The following is a 14285-nucleotide window of genomic DNA, read 5'->3' on the forward strand; positions in this document are numbered from 1 at the left end:
CTTCCTCTTCCTCCTCCTCTTCTTCTTCTTCTTCTTCTTCTTCTTCTTCTTCTTCTTCTTCTTCTTCCATTAAGATGTTTCTGACCTCTGCACATGCATTATTTCACTCCCCACTATAACCCCATACAGAGTAGGTCACTATTCTTATATCACTATCTATATTATAGATGAGGGATGTGGATGGTGTTGTGGTCTAAACCACTGAGCCTCTTGGGCTTGCTGATCAGAAGCTCAGAGGTTCAAATCTGTGCAACAGGTTGAGCTCTCCTTGTTCTGTCCCAGCCTCTGCCAACCTAGCAGTTCGAAAGCATTCCAGTGCAAGTAGATAAATATGTACCACTGTGGCAGGAAGGTAAACAGTGTTTCCATGTGCTCTGGTTCCGTCATGGTGTCCCATTGCACGAGTCATGCTGGCCACGTGACCTGGAAAGTTGTCTGTGGACAAATGCTGGCTCCCTTGGCCTGAAAGCAAGATGAGTGCCACAACCCCATAGTCGCCTTTGACTGAACTTAACCCTCCAGGGGTCCTTTGCATTTACCTTACCTATAGATGAACAAACCATCCATGACTGGTAGGGTTGCTTGGTTTAAAGTTTCTGGGTCATATCCAACAAAATTCTTCTGCTAGTGCAAGGATTTGTGCTCGCACAACAAAATGTACCTTCCCTCTCCCCACATAGCCCCCAACCTGCTCCAAAGGGGGGGGTGGAACTTCCCCAGAACAGATTTAGGAGTGTTCAGGAAGAGGAGAGGAAAGGAAGGGAAGTGTCAGGATGCTGGCAGCAGCTCCTAGCTGATTGCCTGGAAAAGTATAAAGACAAGGGAAGGTTTCTTACCACCTTTTTTTATTCAGTGATTACAGAGAGAGGCTATAGAACCCAGCCTCTTGGTTAATGGCGTTGTCCCGAGTAAATCTCCACTCCCCTGTCTCTCTCATTTCCTCATTGTCACTTCTACGGGAGCTGCTACGTGCCCTCTGTCTTTGAGCTCTTTGCTCTCCTACTTTCAAGGCTCGCTGGGTTCTGGGGGGTGGGTGGGTCTGGAATGCTTTCTAAAGACTCTTGTCACGGCCCTGTTTACGGATGATCGAAGTCCTGGCTGGGGACTTCGGGACCAGGGGCAAGATGGCAGGGTGGGAGCAGGAACGGAAGTCCAGAAGCCAGGAGTCAGAAAGCCAAGATCCCAAGGGTCAGAGAGCCGGGAGTCAAGAAGCCAAGGGTCCGAGGATCAAGAAGCAAGGAGTCACAAAGTCAGGGGTCCAAGGATCAAGAAGCAAGGAGTCACAAAGTCAGGGGTCCGAGGATCAAGAAGCAAGGAGTCAAGGGTCCGAGGATCAAGAAGTAAGGAGTCACAAAGTCAGGGGTCCGAGGATCAGGAAGCAAGGAGTCAAGGGTCCGAGGATCAAGAAGTAAGGAGTCACAAAGTCAGGGGTCCGAGGATCAAGAAGCAAGGAGTCACAAAGTCAGGGGTCTGAGGATCAAGAAGCAAGGAGTCAGGGGTCCGAGGATTAAGAAGTAAGGAGTCACAAAGTCAGGGGTCCGAGGATCAAGAAGCAAGGAGTCACAAAGTCATGGGTCCGAGGATCAGGAAGCAAGGAGTCAGGGGTCCGAGGATCAAGAAGCAAGGAGTCACAAAGTCAGGGGTCTGAGGATCAAGAAGCAAGGAGTCAAGCAGTCAAACTCAGCAAGGCAGGGAACGTGGTGCTGTGGCAAAGAGCCGAGGGGAAAATGCTGACCTTATATCCCTTCCCGGCTCTGGCCACCAGGTGCAGTGAGTTACCAATCGGCCTCACCTGTGTGGCTGTGCCTTGCCTCTTCAGATCAAACTTAGGAAGGCCTGAGTCCTGCAGGGTCCTATTCGTCACAGGGCCTGCCTCCTGCATGCACACCTGACAACACTGTGTCCATCAGCTGTCGCCCTGCTTCCTCCTCCTCCTCCTCCTCTCTCCCATGATCTCCCAACTTTCCCCCTTATCTGCCTCTGAGCTGGGACCTCCCGCAAACCCCTTTGTAAATCTAAACTGTCTTCTTCCTCCTCGCTGGAAGGTTCAGCCTGGGGGGTGGTCTCCACCATTCCTCCTCTGCCCATTCCCTGACAGGAAGTCCCATTGCACATCCACCCCTAACTGGAGATTGTGGGGACTGAACATGGGACCTTCTTCAGTCAAGGCAGATGGTCTTTCCCTTCAAAAACCTATAACAGTGGCAGGGATGTGGATTCATCATGTGCCTTACTATAGGCAAAGGGATGTTCTAAGCATGTGAAATGCTGGAAGGCATGATATGTGAGCCAGTGTGATGTAGTGGTTAAGAGCGGTAGACTCGAAATCTGGTGAACCGGGTTCGATTCCCCGCTCCTCCACATGCAGCTGCTGGGTGACCTTGAGCTAGTCACACTTCTTTGAAGTCTCTCAGCCTCACTCACCTCACAGAGTGTTTGTTGTGGGGGAGGAAGGGAAAGGAGAATGTTAGCCGCTTTGAGACTCCTGAAGGGGAGTGATAAAGCGGGATATCAAATCCAAACTACTACTACTACTACTCTTCTTCTTCTTCTTCTTCTTCTTCTTCTTCTTCTTCTTCTTCTTCTTCTGTGCTGTGTTCCTATAAGAAAACGTGTCTTGAGTTTTTAAAGTCTCAACAGGAAGATGGTGTGGGCAGGGCAGAATAAGCATGATGTTACTAGCTGACACGAAAAACTGTCCTGATGCAGGGCAGAAGGAATACTGACCTTGGTCCTTGCCAGAAGAACAAAATAATAGTTCTGAGGACTAGGTAAATACCAGAGTAACTGTACAAAAGAAGTAAAACTGATCTTCTCCTGTCCGACTTTTGCAAATAATAAAATAATAATAATAATTAAAAAATCATCTACTTAAGAGAAAAATTATTAGTCCATTAGAAACCATGTACAGTCCAGGCAACAATTCAATATGTTGAAAAAGCCATTTGGGCTGAAGATCAATAATTGATACTGGCCGTTAATTAAACTGGAGTTCTAATAATTTCAGAACAGTTGTTAGCTCCCAAGGCATATGTGTCACAATGAAATGTGTGTGGTAATCAGTAATCAATAATATTGTGTAAACAAAGCATTGCCCTGTGAAAGCACAGCTAAGCAACCTTTGTTGGGGAGTATTTAGGGAGGGGAATACCTCTGCTTTGATTGAGGTTATAAATCCCCCAAAGTAGCTTTGCTAATCTTTTGCAGCAAAAGCAAAAGATTAGCAAAAGCAACAAAGAATTTTGCAGCACCAGGGGTGCCAACTTAGGTAAGCCCTGGCACACATAATCAATCGTATGATGCAGTACACACACACCATTTGAGGGGCAATGCCCATCAACTTTGTGGGCCCCGGCCCCCTCAAATATTTTATTGTGGGGGGCCAAAGCCCCCACAGCCCTTAGGAGTTGGCTCCTATGTGCAGCACCATAAAAGATTGTCACATTTGCACCATGGAAACATAGCACTGTAGGGATGGAAGGGACCCCGGGGTCATCTAGTCCAACCCCCTGCAATGCAGGAATCTCAACTCAAGCATCCAACCTTTGCTTAAAAACCTCCAAGGAAGGAGAGTCCCTCACCTCCCTAGGGAGTCCATTCCACTGTCAAGCAGCTCTTACCACCAGAAAGTTCTTCCTGATGTTTAGTTGGAATCTCCTTTCTTTTACCTTGAAACCATTGGTTTGGATCCTTCCCTTGGGAGCACGAGAAAATAAGATTGCTCCATCTTCCATGTGACAGTCCTGCATCTCTCTCTATTCTGCAATCTCCTTTTGTGCGCACACCCCAGGATGATATATATTGCTTTAAGATGCATGCAATCTTAAGAGCAAGACTGTTGGTTACCTTGTTCAGTTAGAGAAGGTTAAGTTCAGCTGATGGATGGATATGGAGGTTTGCTTGTTCATAAAATACCTGTTCTAAACTACTACATTCAATCTGAAACTTCAGGTTGAACACAACACATGGTTCCAGGAGAGAGATGTACTGTGTATCAGTGCAACAACCAAGATCCTGAAAAGCTCTGAAAGACTTCCATTATGGGTTATTCTCAAACCACCCAAGTCCTATTTTCTAGGATGCTGTGTAGCTATTTTCCGCCATATTGGATAAGCAATTATAGTGATTGCAGACACAAACTAGGTAACTCACGATGCTATGCTTCCTTCCTGGCTATTTGAACTCCTAATCATAATCTTCTCAATGCTTTGACATTTCCCTGCTTGAGAGTCCATTGGAAGCCTCGTCTTCTTGGTGTATGTTATTCCCTCTGGCATCCAGGGAACTGGCACAGCTTTTCAAGATCAGCTTAAGAGAATACAACAAGGCCGGAGCAAATATACTGGCACAAAGGAGGCCTCAAGGCAATTATTCAAAAGGGAATGCCAAAGAGAAACATAAAATTCTAATGGTTCTTAATTCCGGGCACTATCATCAAATGCTCAGGAGTGCAGCTCCGATCAGAGAGATAGCATTCCTGCCTGGGTGAGCAGAGTTTTTACACAGGCTTTATCTTTGAGATGGAGGAGGAATAAAACTAGGAGGTTGGCAGGCTGGGACTGGCAGCCAGCAAGCTGCAAACTTGGCAAAACCCAATCTTGATTTCTTCGTTATTTTGTTACCGGTCCACTGTGGGGCTGGTAGTTCTGTTATGATCCTCTATATTTGCTTGATTGTTTATTTTCATGCATATGGATTTTATCTTCTTTTATCTCATCTTGTTTTGGATTGTTACACTCGCTCCAATTCTCTGAGTGGCCGTAAGCTCCAAAGGCACAGTGCTTACCATGGTTTTCTTCTCTTTCAAAAGAGTTCCCCTGGAAGTTTTACTGGTGCTTTGTAATGTTTGCATTTATTTTACAAACATACAGGTTGCAGAAACACATAGATGAGGAGGGGGATGCAGCTTAAGCCCTCTGACAGACCGCGAAAGTCCTCTGCTCCTGTGTCAGATCTCTAGGGAGACGGGTGGCATCCTAAGATGCTTTCATGAAATCCAAAGGCATGTCTGTTTCTTGAGCACTATTCAGATTTGTTTGTTTGCATGACATTGCCTCATTCCAGTGCATTTTTTGGAACCTTCCCAAATTGCAAAAAGATTTGGCCGCCCTCTATTGCTGCCATGTTTCCCCAGTGTATGTGTGTTCAACATGCATATAGTTCTATGCATCCTCCATGTGAAGATGGCACTTTCTGCCAGTGTCCCAGAAAAACTGGGACAGCCCATTTTTTTCCGTGAAAGAATGGCATCCGTGTTGGTTGTCACGATCTCACTTGATTTTGCAGTGCAAGACGCCCCCCCACAAGAAAATTCTTTTTTGGGGAGGGAATACATGGTGTGGAATCATGTGAGATCATGGAAACCAAAATGCCCACCATGCTCTCAAGATAAAAAACGGGAAGAAGGCGTCCCGGATTTGGTCTTCAGAATGTTGGAGGGTATAAGATGGACCCTGTGTGCTTGTAGAACTCCTTCCAGTGCCCACTGAATGCATGTCAGGCTTCAAGGAATTGGCTTCCTCCCCCCTTGGCAGTAGATAAGCAGAACAAAGAGAAAGGAGTCTTCTTACCAGTTAGAATTCTTAATAATCACAGTGAGGGACCAAAATTTTTAATTAGCGAAACCAGAAGATACTCGACTTCCCAAATGACATACATAGCTAACCTTGAAATACCAAAACAATGAAGGGCTTTCACTTTGGCCCGTTGTCAGGGGCCAGTTCAGGAAGGCTGTTATAGGAAGATACTATACGAGGAGAGGGAATGGCCATGTGGCTCTGGGCAGCAGGAAACAACAGAGCATGCCCTTCTACATTGCCAGTATTATATAGACATTTGAGCCAGGTTTCTCCAGCCCATCCTATATAAGTTCCCTGGGAGTTCAGAACAACACTACATCTCCCTGTTACTACACGACGAAAGCCCAGAAGTAACATATTTAGTCGCCAGATTCTGCGCTGCATGATAGATATTCGTCGAAGGATGGTCTATGTTAAAAATCAGTCCTAAATTGAAGGCCCTTATTGTTAGAGCTGCACCTCTGAAGCCCCACCCCATATGGCTGTTTTTAAATGATCTCTTTTAATTTTTCTTATCATTTTTTACTAATCCATTACCTATGCTTAATCAAGTATTTTATGTAAAGTGGTACCTCGGGTTACAAACACCTCGGGTTACAAACACTTCGGGTTACAGACTCCGCTAACCCGGAAGTAGTACCTTTGGTTAAGAACTTTGCCCCAGGATGAGAACAGATATCATGTGGTGGCGCGGCGGGAGCGGGAGGCCCCATTAGCTAAAGTGGTACCTCAGGTTAAGAATGGTTTCAGGTTAAGAACGGACCTCTGGAACGAATTAAGTTTGTAATCAAAGGTACCACTGTATATGTTTTAATCTATGTTTGGTTCTTGCTCCCATTTATTTTATAATTATCCGCTTAGAGATACTGTTATGCTATTTATTTAGATGTTTTGCTTATGCTGGTCTGTGACTGTAATAAAGTAAATTCATTCATTCATTCACAGCAAGGGATAACAAATGTCTCCCTCTAAGAATGGCAGTGCTTCCAATTAAGAATGGCAGTGCTCCCTCTAAGAATGGCAGTGCTCCCTCCCCCCGCCCCTCTCAATACACGTCACCCCTATGTCTGGTAACCTGAGCTTGTAGTTGCTGCGCTTTCTGTTCAGCAACTTTCTCAGCTCTCCTAGAATGTGGAGAGTGGTGAAGGGGGATGCTATACAATGACTGTGAATCTGTTAACCCTCTCTCTCCCAGTGTCTCTTCTCCTAGCCGCTCTTCAGGATTTCCCAGCTTTTCTCTTCTGAACTATGCCCCTCTGTAAACCACTGTTCTAAATCTATACTGTCCTCCTGCTCCTAGGGAGATTCAGGGGCAGGGGCAGGTGGTGGCACCCACCATTCTTCCTCATTTCAGCCCTCCTCAGCACAGTCCCTGACAATGCATGATGGAAGCACATGGTGGAGGTCCATGCACAGTGGTGGTAGGTGAGATCAGAGCATGCAGTGATGTTGGCAGACAGGGTTAGGCTGGGTGAAATCATGATCACTCCCAGCATGTTCTTTCAAAGCATGGAAGCGTTTGTGTGGACACCCATATATTTCTCAATCTAACACACCTCAGAGGTTTGTTGTGAAAATAAAATGAGCAGCGAGAAAGAACCTTGTCCACTTCCCTGAGCTCCTTGGAGAAACGGTGGGCTAAAGACATAATGAGTACAGGAAACTCTGAGTGGTTTTGTGTTCCTTTATGTCTAGGCCAATTTCAAGCAAAGCAGATTTAACATTCCGCTGTGATCTCCATAAAACATACAGTATTTGGCAACCCTGCTGTGGAAATAGGTCATGTTACAGCTGGACACATAGCTGGAGTCCCCGAATATTGAGAGCGTCTGCATTTGTGGTATAATTTATAGCTGTATGGAGGAAACAGCAATTAAATTATCATGCAACGCCCGGACAGGAACGTCTCCTCCACAGCTCATAAATGCATGTGAGAGGGGAAGCAAAGTTCCCGAATAAAATCAAAGTTCTTCCTTTATCTGAACATTTCCATTTAGGAGGATAGAGAAAGAATCTGAATTCTCATCCAAAACGTATTGTTATCTGTTTTTCACTCAATGAATTTAGCAGGAGCACAGCACAATTTTGGAATAAGGTCGTATGGCATTCTTTTGTTTTTAATTTTTGGTGCATGAACTGCTCTACTAGGCTTTCCTACTAGCTGTGGGAATGTAGTCCTAATATTACATCTGAGAATCTTTGTGGGGCAGTTAAAAGTGTGAGCCAGGACATCCCTAGTTCAATGCTTGCCTCTGCCATAAGCTTGCTATAAGCCTTGTGGTCACAATGGCATTGGTGAGCAGCTGTTGGGGCCCCACTTCTGTGTAGGGCAGCTGTGTGTCCTACTTTACAGAGAAAATGGCTGTCGGAGGGCAGCCTGCTATCTGAAGACACCCCCTATTTGAATGGCTGTTTGGTCCAAGTTCAGATTAGAGATAGGAAAAGATGGAGGGTCTTGAAGTTGCCTATCAGCAGTGAACACCCAGAAAGCAGACTTGGCAGGCACACACAGGTCACCTGTTCATAGTCTTCCCTATTCTGATGGGCTGCATTGTATTTTTATCTAAATTACACTCCTTATTTCTAAATTTGCATCTATACATATGAAGCAGCCCATGCAGACTTTGTGCAGATCTGTATCCTTTTTCTTCCTATTGTTCAGTGATACATTCCCTCTTTTTGGTGATTCTCCATCCTTGGCAAGGACCACTTGTGCCAATGCTTGTTCTGATTACACCTGCCGTGCTTTTAATGAGCAGCAGTGGGATGCCATGGTGAAGCTGCCATTTTGAATTGGCTTCCCTGGTGCGATGTTCTCTCAGGTACTTTTAATGAAGGGTGTTTTACAGCAGATCATGGTGCTATTTCTGCTGCTAAGTTCACTAGGGTGGGTTCACTGATGCCATCAGAGAGAGGGCCCTCATTTGGCAGAAGTCCTCACATTTGCCACTGGTCCTTGACTCACACAGCCACCACTCTTTCAGGCTCCAGCATCTGCATTAGCTCCCAAAGTTACATCAGACCCTAATGCAATCAAAACACAGAACCCAGGATTAGGCTATGCAAATGAAAGGATCCAAACGCTTCTGGTAAAGAGAACATACGATTCTCAACAGCACCCATTAACTTGCATGGAGTAAAATAATAATTTGGGACACAGTTTCGTTGCATACTAAAACACTTTAGCATGCCCCAGGCATTAAAGGTAAAGGTAAAGGGACCCCTGACCATTAGGTTTAGTCGTGGCCGACTCTGGGGTTGCGGCGCTCATCTTGCTTTATTAGCCGAGGGAGCCGGCGTACAGCTTCCGGGTCATGTGGCCAGCATGACTAAGCCACTTCTGGCGAACCAGAGCAGTGCACGGAAACACCATTTACCTTCCCGCCAGATTTACCTATTTATCTACTTGCACTTGACGTGCTTTCTAACTGCTAGGTTGGCAGGAGCAGGGACCAAGCAACAGGAGCTCACCCCGTCATGGGGATTCAAACCACCAACTTTCTGATTGGCAAGCCCTAGGCTCTGTGGTTTAACCCACAGCGCCACCTGCGTCCCACCCCAAGCATTGCTTTTCTACAATTAGCTTGAAGGGGAATTAAAATGGAGAGCCCACCCAACGCTTGAACATAATGCAATATATATTCCCTATGACTAACTAATCACCATAATTTAGGAGACTTGAAAAGCGTGAATAGCACCTTAAGTACATTATGGCCAATGGCCCATCTAGTCCAGCATTCTCTTCTTATAGTGGCCAACCAGATGCCTGTGGGAAGCCCACACTGGCCAGAGTGGTGTAATTGTGTGCAACACACACACACACACACACACAGCCCTACACACACCATAGATCAGGTTCTGAAAAAGACAGGAGGAATACTCAGAAAATAATGGAATGCAGCAAGCTAATGTCATCATGTAGATGAGATGTAAAAAGTGAGAGGGCAAAGAATGACAATTCTAAGCAAAAGGTTTTGGTTTGGTGCAGAACTGAAAGAAGATTCGACCGGCCGCTGCTGTCACCAGCTACAGGTTTAAGCAAAAGCGTTTTAGGGTTAGAGTGTGTGTGTGTGTGTGTGTGTGTGTGTGTGTGTGTGTGTGTGTGGAAGAAGGGCATGTTTGGTTTTCCTTTGGAAAGTAATCTTGTTCAAGAAAAAGTAGAACCAACCACCCTCTAAATGAATGTACTTGCACTACTTACTTGCTTTCAAATTCTTTGAACTATGCAAATGAAAGACAGGAATCGTCTGATTTTACCCACCTGCCAAAGATCATCGGTTGATTGTCCATTAGGAAAGACACAAACAGCAGAAAAGGCAAACTGAGTTTTTCTTGTCTAGATTGCACCAGCACAACAGTCCACATTGGGACTGTTTGGCCAAGCAGATAAATCGTGCAACAAATCTGCTCTTCCAAAGAGTCTGTTGTGTATGTAATATAATAACTTTGCAGGAATTCAGCCCAGCATATGAATGCACCACGCTAGTAAAAGTTAGACAAATGGTTCTTGAAGATTGTCAACATCCCCAATGAATGCTACAAAAATCATTCAGTCATGGAACATTTTGGAATCCGCTCAAGCTGGCTTTATTGTTTTCCTTTATTTTCCATGCATGTACAGCCTTGAACAGGGAGATTTCAGGAACGGAATGTGTTAAGATTTCCCATTCTATTACTTCTAAATTTCTGTAGGGGCAACTTCTTTGGTGATCACTCGAAGCCAAGTAAGATTGTCTTCCATAGATATGGTTTTAACAATGAGTCCGTAAGTGACTGTGGAGGCCAATTCTGGACCCACATGTCCTTTCACGGTGGGTACATTGGTTTCTGGGCAGGAGTTGATCACGGTGTGGATTTGCTAAGCGTGCCTTCCTCTTAGCACGTTTCTCCCTTGCATCCTGAGTTCGAGTGTCTTCAAAGCCCATGACACCTATCACTCAACATCCAAAAAACCAAAGTGCTGCACCAACAAGTACAAAATAACCCCTCTGCAGTGCCACAAATCCAACTCAGTGGTGTAACGTTGGAAAATGTTGATCACTTCTCCTACCTAGGCAGTTATCTTTCTACAAGGGCCAACATTGATGCCAAAATCCAGCATCGCCTGAGCTCTGTGAGTGCGGCTTTCTCCCGATTGAAGTGCAGAGTGTTTAAGGACTGGTACATTCACAGGGAAACCAAATGCTTGTTTACAAAGCTATTGTACTACCAACCTTACTGTATGCTTGTGGTGTAGTGCCTGTAGTGCCTGTATAGTGCCTATACTATGGTATAGGCCAGTGTTTCCCAACCTTGTGCCTCCAGCTGTTTTTGGACTACAATTCCCATCATCCCTTGCCACTGGTCTTGCTAGTGAGGGACGATGGGAGTTATAGTTCAAAAACAGCTGGAGGCACAAGGTTGGGAAACACTGGTATAGGCACTATACAGAACATAGGATAACATATTTCCCGCTGCATCACACTGGTGACTGATGCTTAGCTTGTGTGTGATGACAACCCTGAGATCCTTTCCACATATGCTGCAGCCAAACCAGGTATCCTCCACTGTATACCTGAACATTTGTATTCCCCACTTTTTGACTAATTTATGCTCCCCCATTATCCTCAAAATGTGCCTCAAAATCCTCTAGTTTTTGGAATTGGTTGGTAGATTACGAATTCAAGAACTCACATGGTGAATCCACATGGTGAATTCCTGCTGTCGTGAGTCATCATCTGAAAATACATTTTTTTAAAAAAAATTATCTTAAAAATGTTTCATTTTCTATATATTAAACCCCCTCTAGTTTGATTTAAAGCAATTTAACACCCTCCTGTGTTTTACTCAGAGTTGAAATTGATGGACCTAACTTTGTCAATGTTCTTTAACTTCCATGAATCTGTTCTGAGTAAAGCTGAACATCACCCCTTCTGCTTTTAGTTTCAAGGCCTAGATTCCTAGCGTAAAGTTTTTAGTAGTTTTGGACACGAGAAGCCTATTCAAGGCCATCTTATTCTTGTGCTAATGCAATTAGAAGATCTGCATTCATTTTAAATTGGTACATTTTATAGGCATTTGCATGGAGCCAAAATTAAGTTGGAAGGGAGGCAGAGGGGAAGCATGGATAAAAGCTTTCTGATGGGTTTCAGCTTCAGAAGCCAAGAATGAGTTTTGTCACTTGACTTCAAGCCCTTGAAATGGAAATGCTGGCAGACCCGGAGCTATTATGATGCCGAGATGAAGAAAATGTATATGGCAAAGAACAAGGTGAAAATGCTGAAGGCTTTCTTTTTCCAGAGTAGTTACATCTGTTCGAATTCCAAGGCAACAAGCAACATCCTGATCAAACAGTAAGAAAAACATAGTACTGCATCCAACAGAAACATCTGGATTCAAGTGTGAGTGCCAGCATGCAGTTCTTCTCTTCACTATTGGAACACTGCAAAAAAAAAACCCCCCACATGGAACCATAGAACTGGATCAAAAGGCTATCTGCCACAGTCCTTTCCCCAAGGTGGAGTTGTATATCAACACACTCCCTGCAACCAAGGCCCACAATCTAGGTCAGGGGTGGGGAAGCTTTTTGGCCCAGTGGGCCAGATCTGCAGATGAACTTTGAAAGGTGGGCAGGACAACCCAGTACGTTTCCGAGCACAATTCAAAGTGTTGGTGCTGACCTTTAAAGCCCTAAATGGCCTCGGTCCAGTATATGTGAAGGAGTGTCTCCACCCCCATCGTTCTACCCGGACACTGAGGTCCAGCACTGAGGGCCTTCTGGAGGTTCCCTCACTGCGAGAAGCCAAGTTACAGGGAACCCGGCAGAGGGCCTTCTCGGTAGTGGCACCCTCCCTGTGGAACGCTCTCCAACCAGATGTCAAAGAGAACAACAATTACCAGACTTTTAGAAGACATCTGAAGGCAGCCCTATTTAGGGAAGCTTTTAATGTTTGATGCATTATTGTATTTTAATATTTTTTGGAAGCCGCACAGAGTGGCTGGGGAAGCCCAGCCAGATGGGCGTGGTATAAATAAATTACCATCATCATCATCATCATCATCATCAATTATTATTATCTGTTCTTAAAATTACATAGTGGTGGGCAGCAGGCAGTGTGGTGGAGTAGCTTCAAGAAGACCACCAGCTTTCTCCCCTGGAAAAACCCACAGAGCATTCATAAATCAGGTCCCATCAGTCTCCCTGGATGGGTCATCCAATTGAACTCGCTTCTGCCATGTTTCTTGCCACTGACTCTCTCTTTGGCTTGCCCCTCGGTGCTGGCTTCCTGGCTCTTGACCCAACTCTGACAGCTGTGTACCACTCAGTCCTGATAATCAACCAGTGGGCAGAGAATATGGCAAACAACAAGGTGGCCATTTCAACAAACAGCCGTGCCTTTGCAGCATCATACCCAGTATTCCTCTCCTGTGCAGAAGTCCTTCCACACCATTACTGTTTGGTCTTTGTGGGGGCCGTGTCTCCATCATACATTTAAAGCAGCCCCCCCAAACCCTCTGAGAGCTATAGCTATAGCTCTGCAAGATGTAAACTACAAATCCCATGATTCTTTGGGATACATGTTTTTAATGTATGGTGTGGTTTGTATGCAGCCGGTGTTCACATTATTAGATTTCCTATAGGTTTGCATTATACTGCAGCAGTTGAGAGGTGAGACCCTTTTGTGCTTTGACAATAATGATCTTTTAAAAGGATGGTGTATGCCTTTTCATGCAAGTCTTTGAAGATAGTTGGCTCGACCTATTAATGTAATGCAAACCATCTTGAAACCTGTGAAAGCACAATTTGTGAAATGGGAAACCTTCCTGCTTAAAGTGGTACCTGATGTTATCCTGTTGGTTTAATATATTTACAGTATTTACTTAACATTAATGTGTTGGTAGATTTTAATGAGATATTTATAAAGTTCTACTGAACATCTACATTCTTCTTAGGATTTTAAAAAATCCGACTCAGATTTCCTGAAGATGTTCTTTTAGGGCTCTTCCTCAGCAAGCTTCAATTTAGGTTTGCAGATGACGGTTGTCGTTCAGTGTTGTTTGGATGTGTGATTGCTTCTCTGTGGGTGGGTGATCTGTGGTTGCTCAGATTTAATTTAAAAATGCAGATCAGAGGCAATCAAACGCTCTGGCATTCCTAGTTAGCTATTTGCTTCGCTAGGCTCGCTGCTGAAGTTGTGCACACACAATTGATAGTGCCCTAGATTTCAGCGAAAAACTATCGCTGTCTTTCTGGGAACTGAAAGAACAGGAGAACTAATCCTCTTTATGATAAATAAAGGGCAAGCTTACCTGGCAGGGCATGAGGAGGAGGTGATCTAATGCCAAGTCATGATTTCATCAGGACGTTTCTTTGGAAATGGAAAACATTTTATAGGCTCTTCATTTTTATGGACCTTCTTGCAAGCACACGCACTCACGTGCGACTACACCAAACATATGAAAAGATCAGTAAATGGGAATGTATTCCCTCCATCTCCAATAATCCATGTGGATTTTATTATAGCTGTAAAAACAACCAAATGCTGGGAGAAATCCTGAACACAGAGAAGGCTCTCGTGATGTCTCTTTTATTTGGCCTGATTTGTTGATAGGAAGCTTTAAAAACCAAAGACATTCTCCAGCTACACTCGGGGCTTAGAACAAATGTGCTAGAGCAGTCCAAAGCTCCATCTGATGGCCCAGCATTTTGTAGACTCTGTTGATCCA

General features: G+C 44.7%; 1 long non-coding RNA gene across 1 annotated transcript; it reads right to left on the reverse strand.

Annotated features, from left to right (window-relative positions):
• Window positions 1-827: 827 nt before the first annotated feature.
• LOC309345184 lies at window positions 828-4350 on the reverse strand. Its single transcript, XR_014158068.1, has 2 exons — window positions 4153-4350; window positions 828-1470 (listed from the first exon to the last, which is right to left on the reverse strand). It is a non-coding gene; the product is annotated as an uncharacterized lncRNA (long non-coding RNA).
• Window positions 4351-14285: the final 9935 nt, after the last annotated feature.

The sequence above is a fragment of the Podarcis erhardii genome, assembly GCF_964252035.2.
Source record: "Podarcis erhardii genome assembly, chromosome: 6".
NCBI lineage: Eukaryota > Metazoa > Chordata > Lepidosauria > Squamata > Lacertidae > Podarcis > Podarcis erhardii.